General features: G+C 48.5%; 1 long non-coding RNA gene across 1 annotated transcript in view; it reads right to left on the bottom strand.

Annotated features, from left to right (window-relative positions):
• Positions 1–338: 338 nt before the first annotated feature.
• The window catches only part of LOC144150239 (uncharacterized), a 54,167-nt gene continuing 42,956 nt past the window's right edge, over positions 339–11,549 (bottom strand). The window contains exon 4 of the long non-coding RNA XR_013318467.1: positions 339–413. This is a non-coding gene — a long non-coding RNA (uncharacterized LOC144150239). The remainder of the gene's footprint in view (positions 414–11,549) is intronic.

Below are 11,549 nucleotides of genomic sequence, written 5' to 3'. Positions count from 1 at the left end.
TATGTGTTGAACTCCTGTCGACAGTGTCGATTTTCCCTAACGTCTACTAAGCCATGTTTTCCTAGTGTCGCTATGCAACCATTGAAATGATTTGTGCGCGTAGCAAAAACCTGCACTGTGCTTGCATGATAAAAAACTGCTGTTATTGCTAACTGGGCCAACTATCCAAGAAAGTAAAACTTTGTTCTTGAACCAACAAATTTTTTAAGATTACATTTCGCATCTTCACCTAACGGTTTTTAGGTGTCAGGAATGCGGGCACTTCAACAGTCTTATTCGGCAACCATGTGCTGAATAACCTTGCCATTGCTTTAGCACACTTCCCAAAGACGACACTCAAGAAGTTGCCTTTTATTCGACAAATTAAAGTCTGTCAGTCATCTTGCCATTATACCACATAATCGTGTCGCTTGCTGCAAGAAAGAAAGCAGGAAATCAGACAAATTTACCAGGGAGCCAAGGGGAAATTAGGGCACATCATTCACACTATATCTGAGAAGGTTACCGTCCATTCTAATACGTTTGACTCTTTACCAATCACCATATTTTTGCGCAAACCCGTTTGTTTCACAAAACCTGAAGACAATACTCACCCTGCCTCAGTGAGACCAAGAAATTGTTAATTTCTACACCCACGTACATTCCACCATCGATTGAGGATGCTTTGCTTGTAATGTATTATTAAGGTGTCTAAGTGGAATGATTCGTGTTTTTATGTGGAAAAGTCAGTGTGTAGCGTTGGTTAACATAAAACGTCTGTGACATGTTCTAAATTGACCCAGCAAAGAAATAACCGTTTTTTTTATTTTTTAATACCCGTGATTACAAGACAACCATACTTCAGATCACAATACACCACCCATAAATCACCAATATTTTCGTATGGTCTTAAAGAGGCGAATAAATTCCACCCCGAATACGTTTTTAAGAGGGCAACACAATAGTGGCATGCAGCTTGTATATTTATAGGTGGATAATTCCTTGATCTTTGCTATTCTTTTGAAGAGAAAGGTATTGTTTAATAAACATTTTTGACGGAAGGGAGGAAGGAAGGAAGGAAGGAAGGAAGGAAGGAAGGAATACGTTTTTTCGCCCATCGGGATCAGGTATTGGGGTGTAGGAGTCCCACAGGGCTGCTGGGACCGCCAGAGCCCGGGTAGAGGGTCAGGGCATTCCATGACCCTCCTGGGTCACGCAATATCTGCTCCAAGAGGCGAGGGGAGCGAACGTCGGGATACGGGTCTGCGGGGCATTCGCATAGGAAATCGTAGTGATTGTCGTGTGCCTCGCAGGTCGGACAGGTAGGGTGAGTAAAGAGGTGTGGATGACTATGTATCAATTGTGTTCTGTGTGGGTAGGTGTGTGGATGTAGGATGCGCCGCATGTGGCCTGCCTGCGGAGAGAGGAGTAGGCGCGCAGGTGGGTATCGGCGGTGGACAAGGCGGTAGTGAAGGGCAATATGCCTGTATTGCAGGAGGGATGATGGCTTACCTGCAGGGACATCGCGTGTACGCGTATTGAAAACGGCGACCCGTAAATTAGTTCGCGAGCACGTACGTGCACCACATCATTAGCCCCTATGCCTGTGTGGGCTTGTCTCCACAGCAGGGTCACGACATCAGATGGGGAATTTTTGGAGAAACTTTTCAATGCCATGGGAGAGATGTTACCGAGAATAAATTTGCGGATTGCCTGCTGACAGTCAGAGAGGACGAATTTGGGGGTGGTGCGCAGGGTTAGCGCGAGGGCAATGGCTGCCTCCCATGACATGGTTTGTTGCTAGTTAGGATGGTAGCCGCTTGGACGTTTGTGATGTGTTTTGGCCAACAGCTACACAGTGTGCAGGTTTGTGAGGCTAGGGGGTGGCATCAGTGTATAGTTTGCATGGTGATGGTGGGTATAATACGTGGGCGTTGGTTCGTGCTAGTCGACGGGCTGCGTTGAACGTTTGGTGCATGTGGCGAGTAATTGGGTGAATTGGGATGCTTTTACGGATGTGAGGTGGAATATGAAGGGGGGATGGATTGGGATCCTAGCTTTAGTACGTTTATAGAGTGGAGAATGTAGCCCCTGTAGGGGAGGGCGCGAGGGGCGTCAGTTGGGAGACGCGGTGAGCGTCTAGATACTCCCGCATGGTGTTGTGTATGCCGAGGTCGAGTAGGCGATGCGTTGCTGCGTAGGGGGGAAGCAAGAGTGCATGCCTATGCGTCTTACGGAGGAGAACATCAACTGAGTCGAGTTGGGTAGATGTAAGGTTAAGGTATTTCGGGCGGTACAAGATATCGTTGAATAAAACACTGTGGCGGTCATGTTCTGTGATGCCGTGGTGTTTGCTTGCAATCCGTCTAATGAGATGCGTGTTTTGAGCAACGTATTTCTTTACTTGCTGGAGGGTGAGTTCGGGTAAGCTGTTGTGTCTTGGGGTGAGGCTTAAGAATCTAAGTTGCTGTGTGTTGGGTAATGGGTCACAGTGTATAAAAAGTTCCAAGGGGGTTTGGAGGGGGCTTGCTGCGAGGGGCCGAGAAAGTAAGTTAGGAGAGCGAATTTTTGTGCAGAGCACTGGAGAGCCAAAGGCTCGATGTGGTCTAAAACTTGGTTGAGGTCGTGTTGGAGTGCAGTTTCAATGTGTTGGTCGGAGCCAGAGTGAACGCACAGGACAATGTCATCTGGGCCTAGTGTGCTGCTTAGTGTGGGCATGGTGAGGAGTTAGCGGGCAAGTGGGATTAGGGTGAGGTTAAAGAGAGTGGGTGAGAGGACCGCTCCATGTGACGTTCCCCGGTCTGGCATGTGGAAACGATCAGACTTGAGTGTGTTCAATGTGTGCATTATAACGTTTCTGCAGGAGTGTTCGATAAGTTTGCCACGGCTGGAAGCGAAGTAGATAGGGTGAAGGCTGTGTATGGATGGGGCTTTTCCAGGTTTGGGGATGAGGGTTATGTTGGAGTGTTTCCTGGTGGAGGGTAGATTATGGGTAATCCAGTGTTAGTTAAGGAGTTGCACAAGGTGTTCGAGAGCCTCCTCTTCTAGGCATCGCAAGATGGCATTTTGGATGTTGTCATGTCCTGGCGCGGTATTACTTTTGAGGGCTTGGATCGCCGCATGTAGATCTGAAAAGGTAATATGGGCATGCAGCTGTGGAATGGGGTCTCCAGTGTATTGTAGGTAACCAGTTGGGTGTGGTGAGGGCGGTGGGATGCAAATGGAGCGGAGGCTGTCGCATAGGGCTGTAGGTGAGAGTTGACTGTCCGCTATCAGATTTGTGGATTGGTTCCTACATTGGAACTTGGTAGAGCGCGGGTCGAGTAAGTCACAGAGACAGTGCCAAACTTTCTTAGTAAAGAGCTGGCCTCGCATCTCGTCGGAAATGCTATTTCATTGATTCCTGGCTAAGGTAAGTGCATGTGCTTCGATCTTTGTATGGAGGGTTTTAGTTTGAGGCGAAGGTTCCGTCGGTGCTCATGTTTCGGAGGTGAGTGCCTACATATTGCACTGGAGGAGCACGGTCGATGGTTTTCACTGCCAATTGTTTAGCTGAGAGAAGGCGTGTCGTCTATTGTTCTAGGTCCGAGTCACATGTGCTCCTGTGACTTCCATCTTTTCTGAGTCGCTCGAATATTTTCTCCTTCGTTCCAGAGTACATTCCGGACACTTTGGGACGATTATGGTACACTGGTAAAGCAAAAGACGGCTGGGCTACGGCCCACTGTCCCATGTCGTTCCAAACGTCCATGTAGCAGACGCCTGTGGCCTCGTCACTCCGGCTTGACGGGGGTAATTCAAGTATTTATTTAGCGGGAGGGGCATTCACTGCGTTTCCCAATTGGTGCATCTTCGCGGTGGGAGTGGGGCACTGTGGTCATACCCTTAAGGCTAAAAGATGCGCTTATAATGTAATGATCGCTGCCGAGTGTGTCTGGTGTCCTGGAGGCATGATGGGTGAGTTTTCCGGTGATAACGGTGAAGTCGGCATTCGTGTCGCACTGGGCACTATTGTCAATGCCTGTGGGGAAGGACGGTCGGTGTGGAGTGTGAGTTGAAAGGAGCGGACTTGTTCAGATAGTAAACAACCTTTGCGAGTCGTGTGAGAGTAGCCCCACTCCACAATTGAGCGTCAAACTCGCCTGCAATTATTAGAAAAGTATGTTTAGCGAAAGAAAGGGCTTGGGGAAAGATGTATTTGAAGATGTGTTTGGAATTAGCAGGGCTGTAGATATTGAGAACGTGCAGGCGTGTGACAGATGAATTGGGAAGGTTGAGAGTAGAGAGTATTTGTGGGATTGGTGGAGCGAAAGTTTGATGCTTGGTGGGAATATTTCGGTGCACAAGGGCGGCTATCTGAGGGAAGTTTTGCGGGAAGTGAGATGCATATTCTTTTCGCTTGAGTGGGCTGTGCATTTCCTGTATTGGCAGGAGAATGGTGGTTGGGGTTGTCTGCGATGTGAGCTTGCAGGTTGGCTCTTTTTTCGAAAACCACGGCAGTTCCACTGCCAGATGTGTTGAGTGTTCTACGATCGGGTCATTTTATGAATTGGAGGTATGGTGCTGCCTGTGAGCCTTGCTTGTGTTACGCGTATAGGTGTTGGGACTTGGTTGGGCTCTTTTAGTCCCATTATGCCTCCTCAGGTGCGATCTATTGCTTAAAACGTTTGGTTACTTTGAACAGGACAGGTGACAAATTGTTCTTACGTATCAGTCGCGTTATGAGAGAGGTGATGTAGGAAATTGTGTCACAAATCATCAAGTATAGGAAACGTCGAAGAAAAAGTCTTAAGTTTTTGGCAGACTCGACTTGCTTAAAACAAGTGACAGCTCTTGCCTTGTTACGGTATGGTCGGATGGCAACTTTGTACAAAAACCGCGCGGTCACCAAAATGAAGTTTTGTAGGATTCAATACAATGCCCGCGTTCTGAATGCAGTCGAGCTCAGCAGGTAAACGTGAGTTGAGCTCGCGAATGTTCTGTCAAAAATGACGACGTCATTCCAATAACACAGGCGCACGTTCCAGCCCTGCCCCGCAAAAGAATCTACACAAAGCGTAAAATGTGGCAGGCGCGTTACATGAGCGTTAAAAAGAACTTTTTGCTTTTATGGTACATCTGGGGCGACGAAAGCAGTCTTTTTCTCTATCTAGGGGGTGCCTTCATAACAGCCCGTATACAGACGATAGGTCTACTTAAGAAAAAAAAACAAAGTTCGTTGCGACAATCAACAGCGTCGAAAATCCGCGGAAGTGGACACACATACTTTTTGATAACAGAACGATCACAATTATGGGTCCTAAAGAAGCAACGCACATCGCGTACCAGGAACCTACGCTGACCATGTAATACGTTTCTCGAAGAGAAGAGGCTTAGCTAGCACGACAAGGAGGATACACACAATTGAAAACTGCGCGTGTTGTTGATACATTCTTGGAACAAGCACTAAAATGACGACACGCATGTAAGAACAGTGCGTGACGTCCTGTGTGTTCTTTCCTATGTGTGTTCCTGTATGAGCTTCTTCCCAGGGAGAACCCAAATATATACAATTTTATAAATTGTGGTAGGGGCATATTATCTAAAGGAGGCAATTTCCATGCCGTAGGGGGAGTGCAACTGTTTAGATCAGAGTTTTTATCACTGAATTTCTGGCACGACCACATGAAACTGAACAATATTGAGGAAACACTAGACATTCGTCTCTGAAAAGGTCTTAAGAACAATGCTTGCGAAGGAATCATAGGCGAAGCACTTCAACATTTCTTCGTTTAGAGTGCCGGTACAACAGGGTGTGCTGGTGTTGAGTAAGCCTTTAGAGTTGCAAGAAGGGTGTGCGATCAATTATATTGTTCATCTCCGCAGGCAAAAGTATCCCCGCACTTTTTAAACTATCTAAACCCAATATGACATCATGCATTATGTGGGGAAGTATGGGTAATTCGTTTTTGAACCTTTTCCACAGAGCGCACACTACTAAGTATGTGCCTAGTCGTCGGAACACGTCCCAATGAACTACATGAATTGTTATCGGTTGGTTGTAATCAAACAACACTTGGCGCCCACGGCCTACGTAAACATAGACGTAAATGACGACAGCGAGACAAGTTCTAGTGGCCACTAAGGAGCTCGTGCGTATTCAAACAACCAAAACGCCGACGTTGTTGTTTAACATTTTTACAGGCAGGGGTACTTTTGTAGAAGGCTTTTTAGGTGCCCTCACCCACATTGGCTGCAGTTGCTAGTTTCTCGGCAATGGAAAGGGGTGTTGTGTTTATAGAGACTATCCGTAACGCTGAGTAAAGGGAGGAAAACGTCTGTCGTAACCGAAGAGGTGTTGCTGCTGCAGGGCGTCTATCACACACGCCACTGCTGGCCGCACAAAGGGGTTACCGCTGGAATTATGCTCGATTGGGGCAAGTGGGAACGGACGCCGTCTCTTTATTGGTGGTGGCTTGCGGAGACAGCGATATAACTCACTCATTCCCTCTTTTGCCTGAGTGAGCCGGGGTCTAAAGCAGGTGCAATGTACTACTTGTGTGGAGGTTACTTGATGATGAGGCGAGCAGAATCTCCTATTCTTTCAGTGAGACTACCAATGAGGTGAAGTTTCTCCATGCCTCTGCCGAGTCAGACACTACAGAGATGCTGGGGGTCATTGTTGGTGCCTGTACAATGGCCAAGGCGATTGCCACTTCCTACGCTGCTAGGACTGATAGTGGTGGGAAGATTATCATGACATAGATAGTGTTTCTGTTCCCATCCACCATGACTGGAAGAAGAGGTCTTTGATTGCAGCTGGCGCCGCGGATGGGCATGGCTCAAGCATCCCTGTAGAGAACCGCTGGTGGCGGGATGCACAATAGTTGATCTGCGATGGTTGCAGCTGTTTTTCACCGGTGGTCACGATGTTGCATCGGATGCGTATTTCTGGAGATAAGACCGACATGTATTCTAGAACGCCAAGTTACCAGTAAGTAGTGCTTTACTCGGCTCTCTGGAGGCCCATGCGTGGTGAGGCCCAGGCGTCTATTTTTTCGAGATCAATTTTTCGAGCCTTTTACATTGGCACTACAGACGGCCTGAGATTAGTTTATCGATAGTATTATAGACCCAATACTTCAAGTCAATCCGAGACCTCCTACGGGAGCCGTCTCGTCCAAGTTGCAAATGGGATGAAATCGCTATTTGCGTTAAGCTTGTAACAACCGACGGGGATATAAAGCAACATTTTCTCGCTTTGTTTAACGCCTACCACGATTATCATTGTGACGAACATTTTCACTTCGTATTTTTGTGGTTCGTCCTGAAAGTGAAGTACTTAAGATAAACCTTTGCGTTTAAAGATTCCCTTCTGCGTTCTATACAAAGACATGGCATTATTACAACTACAGCGCCAGTTTCCGAGCGTTATTCAGCGTTAGTCTCAAGGTTCTTTATTTTCCTTGCTCTTTCCACACTCATAGAACTAGTAAGTAATAAAGAAACACCAAAAGGTGTGTATAGCAGTGCTCTTGCCATCGTACCGATTACGTCTAATGGTACTGTTCGTCAAGGCGTCACTACCAAGCAAGGCGTGTTCAGTTCTGGGGATATAATTATTGGCTCAACTATGTTAGCAGCAGATGCAATAGGCTTCAGTTTCCCGGGGTTCACTCCACCATGGATGGGTGAATGCGACTAAGTTTTAAATTCTTCCCGGACTTGGATTCACTAACCCATTCGCGTAGTAATGGCTAGATTGTTGAGAGTTCCTCAATACCCGTTCGTGGGCATGGGGTGGCTACAGGCCCATAAGTCTAGTTGTGAGAAACGACCCCAATCCCTAAAACCTTAGCGCGACGTTAACAGGGAACGAGTAGGTTAGATCCTCGTTGTCCGAGTAGCTGTAAGAGCAGCTACGGTACCACTTTCAATTCTCCGTTCTTATTTTAGGCAACGCGGACCATTCTACATTTTTACCATGTCGGCTCCATTGAAAGGTGGGTTGTAAACAAACCGCATTTCCTAAGAGCTCCTTTCACTAGGTTAATGAGCAAGTATTTCAATATAAAATGAGTGTGTTGTCCTCAAGGCTAGAAGTTTTCTACGTACAAGATTGCTAATCACGTGACGAGGGTACCATCGCAGGAACCCAACCACACGTCCGTATTAGAGCGGCAATGGTCTGTTTCAGCTGTACAATACTGCGAAGGTTACATACGCTGCAGAAGACTGTTTTTCATAGAAACCGACGATTATACAACCTTTGCAACAAGAATGCTAAACCTCACTCAAGAACGGCAAGAAGAAGTTGTCCTAATTCTGTATAGAACATTACAAGTACCACAAGGATGGCAAAGATTCATACTATTACTGGCCAAATCCGGTTCACCACGCGGCTTCGTGAGCCTGAGCAGCTTCCTTGTACAAGCAAAGCTTATCTTGGAGAAACATAACAATCTGCGTGTAACTGTGTCCGCCGTGGAGTGAAATCGGTCAAGGTTGGCCGCGCGCATAATTTTGAAATGGCAGAAGGGTGTTTGTCCTGACTTTACCATTGTGGCCACCTTCCAAGATATGTCCACTGCATTCATCATTGCTGCTAATAAAAAGGAAACATCACTACAGCACCAACAAGAAACATGAATTTAAAAAATAATGGAAGCGGTAGCGGAAGCTGCTTAGCACCGCCGTATTCCTTTCTTTCTCGTCTGCAGCCGGCCTGTCGATAGCGCGCCTTTGTGAAAGACTGGTATTCACGACGCCGGCGCCTGCTCCTACCCTCTTCGGGGAACAACGTGCTGTCCGGCCTGCTCCTGGGATTTGTCCTGGCGGCATTGCCGTCTGTTCGCTCGGGGATCGCTTTTTCCTCTCTCTTTTAAAAGGTCGCGGGGGTTCTCCTTCTTTCCCTCGTCGGGTGGGACTCTCGGCACCCTCGTGTTTGGAAAATAAACAGTGTGTCTTGAAACTGGAAACCAGCTCCACACCTGCTTTCTCGCTTCCTTCGGCAGCCGTCATTCCCGGCTGCTACAAAATTGGTCCTCTGAACAACGCTTCAACGAACACGCCGCGATGAGCTCCGACGACAACACTGCTGCCTCCACGCCTGCAGTCATCGCGACTGAACTGAAGCTACCAATTTTTTGGCTTAAAAATTTAATAGTTTGGTTCAGCCTTGTGGAGGCCCATTTTTTGCTCCGGCTCTTCACCTCGCAGTCGACGAACCACCTTCACGACGTCGCAACCCTGCGCACAGAAATCGCCGACGCTATCGACGACATTTTGGTTTCACCCCCCACGCAAATGGAATACGACACCCTCAAAAAGAAAGTGCTGGACCGCCTAGAGCCACCAGAAGAAAGCAAACTTCAGCAGCTCCTGTGTCGTGAAGAGCTGGGCGACCAACACCCTTCCCAACTGGTGCACCGGATGCGGCAACTACTCGGTGTGCACGCGCATCAGGACGGCCAGCTCCTACTTCTCCGTGAACTTTTTCTGCAGTGCCTGCCCCAGTCGGCACGCGTGGTTCTCGCGGGATCAAGTGAGACGTCCCTTGATCGACTAGTGCAACTTCCCGATCGCATCACCGAAAACTCTGCTCCAAAACTTCGCGCCCATAGCTGCTGCAAGAACACACGAGCAACAAGATCGACTGTCGCGCCTTGAGGAGAAAATGCAACAACTTAACGAGACCATGCAGAAACGATTGCTAACTGGCGCTCTTCAACAGGGCGAGCAACGACGCAACCGATCCCCTTGAAGACAGCCAAGCTCTTTGGAGAGAAGCCAGTCACGAAATAGTTTAGACGGAGTGTGCTGTTACCACCATCGTTTTCGCACGGGTGCTAGCCACTGCACTCACCCCTGCGCGCTTCCGTGAAACACTCCGGCCAGTCGTTAACGGCGGCTTACGAATCGGCCCACCAACCAGCCGCCTGTTCTTCGTAGTCGACAGCATAAGCAACTCGCGCCTGCTAGTCGACACGGGAGCCGAAATCTCTATTGTCCCGGCAACCCCCGATGATCGCCGACGTAGCAAGAACACATCGTCGCTGCAGGCAGTCAACAACACTGCTATCGCCACGTGCACCTTCCGCTCGCTGACAATAGACGTCGCGCTCAGGCGCCTGTTTCGCTGAGTCTTCGTTGTGGTGGACGTTAGTTTCGCCATACTCGGAGAAGAATTTCTAAGCCACTTCAACCTAGATGTGAGCATACGTGACCTTTGCCTCGAGGATAACAACACATCCCTCGAAGTACGTGGTTTGGAGTCAAACATCTGCTTATCTGGCATCTGCGCCTTCCAGCCAGTATCTGCTTACCACAACGTCCTTTCCGAATTCCCTCCTCTCACCAAGCCCCGCAACACGGAACAGCCAGTGAAACATAACGTGACTCAACACATCGTCACCACCGGGCCGCCAGACACCGCTCGGACAGGACTGCGGTCCAGCAACAGGCTTCAAGCTGCACTCAGCGAGTTCGAGCATAGGCTGTAGCTGGGAATTGTTCGCCCTTCGCCTAGCAACCATTCATCACCGCTACACATGGTCCCTAAAGATGACCGGGACGACTGGTGCCCGTGTGGTGATTACAGAACCTTGAACGCATCGACAAAGACGGACCAGTATCCTCTGCCACACATTCAGAATTTTAGTACGCGGCTGGCAGGTACGAAAATATACACCAAGATCGGCCTCGTAGCAGTATACCACCAAATCCCTTCGAACCAGAGGACATACCTAAAACAGCCATAACAACTCCGTTCGGCCTCTTTGAGTTTGTCCGTATGCCCAGCGGCTTGAAAAATGCCGCAGAGACCTTTCCAAGGTTCATGGATGAGGTCACCCGGGGTATTTCTTTCATCTTTGTCTACCTAGATAACAATTTGGTGGCCAGCAGAACGCCTCCGGAGCACGAAGAGCACTTCCGCCAGCTCTTTGAGCGTCTGGATGAGCACGGTATGGGGTTGAAACCTCAAAAGTGCGTGTTTGGAGTCAATGCGCTCAACTTTTTCCACCACCACATCACTTCTGAAGGCATTATGCCATTGCAATCGAGGGTGGAATCAGTAAAGAAGTTTGCAGCTCCAACATCTTTCCGCAAGCTGAGAGAGTTCCTCGGGCTCTTAAATTTCCACCGGTAGTTCATTCCGTCTTGTGTTAGATAACTCCAGCCATTGACCGACCTGCAGCGTCAAGAGGAGCAAAACGCACCAGAATTTTGTTTGTCTGACGAACACCAGCACTATTTCCAGAAAGCTAAAGACGAGCTTGCCGCGGCTACCCTTCTAATTCATTCACAGCCCGAAGCTCCTACACGCCTCATGGTGGACGCCCCCTCCACATCGGTCGGAGCAGTGCTGCAGCAACAGGAGGGTGCACCGTGGAAGCCACTGCGATTTTTCGAAATGTCTGAAGCCTACAGAAATACGGTACAGCACTTTTCGAAGGGGGATGCTCGAAATCTATTGTTCCATTAAGCATTTCCGCTACTTCCTCGAAGGTCGTCAGTGCTACATCTTGACAAAACACAAGCTACTCACCTATGAATTCAACAACACTTTCTCCTACCCAGAACGGGAAATT

This window comes from Haemaphysalis longicornis, unplaced genomic scaffold (genome assembly GCF_048455015.1).
Source record: "Haemaphysalis longicornis isolate Haplotype H1 unplaced genomic scaffold, Haemaphysalis longicornis Haplotype H1 scaffold_8, whole genome shotgun sequence".
Classification (NCBI taxonomy): Eukaryota; Metazoa; Arthropoda; class Arachnida; order Ixodida; family Ixodidae; genus Haemaphysalis; species Haemaphysalis longicornis.
Note: the sequence above shows the minus strand (reverse complement) of the source record. Positions and strands in the feature narration are given on the sequence as shown.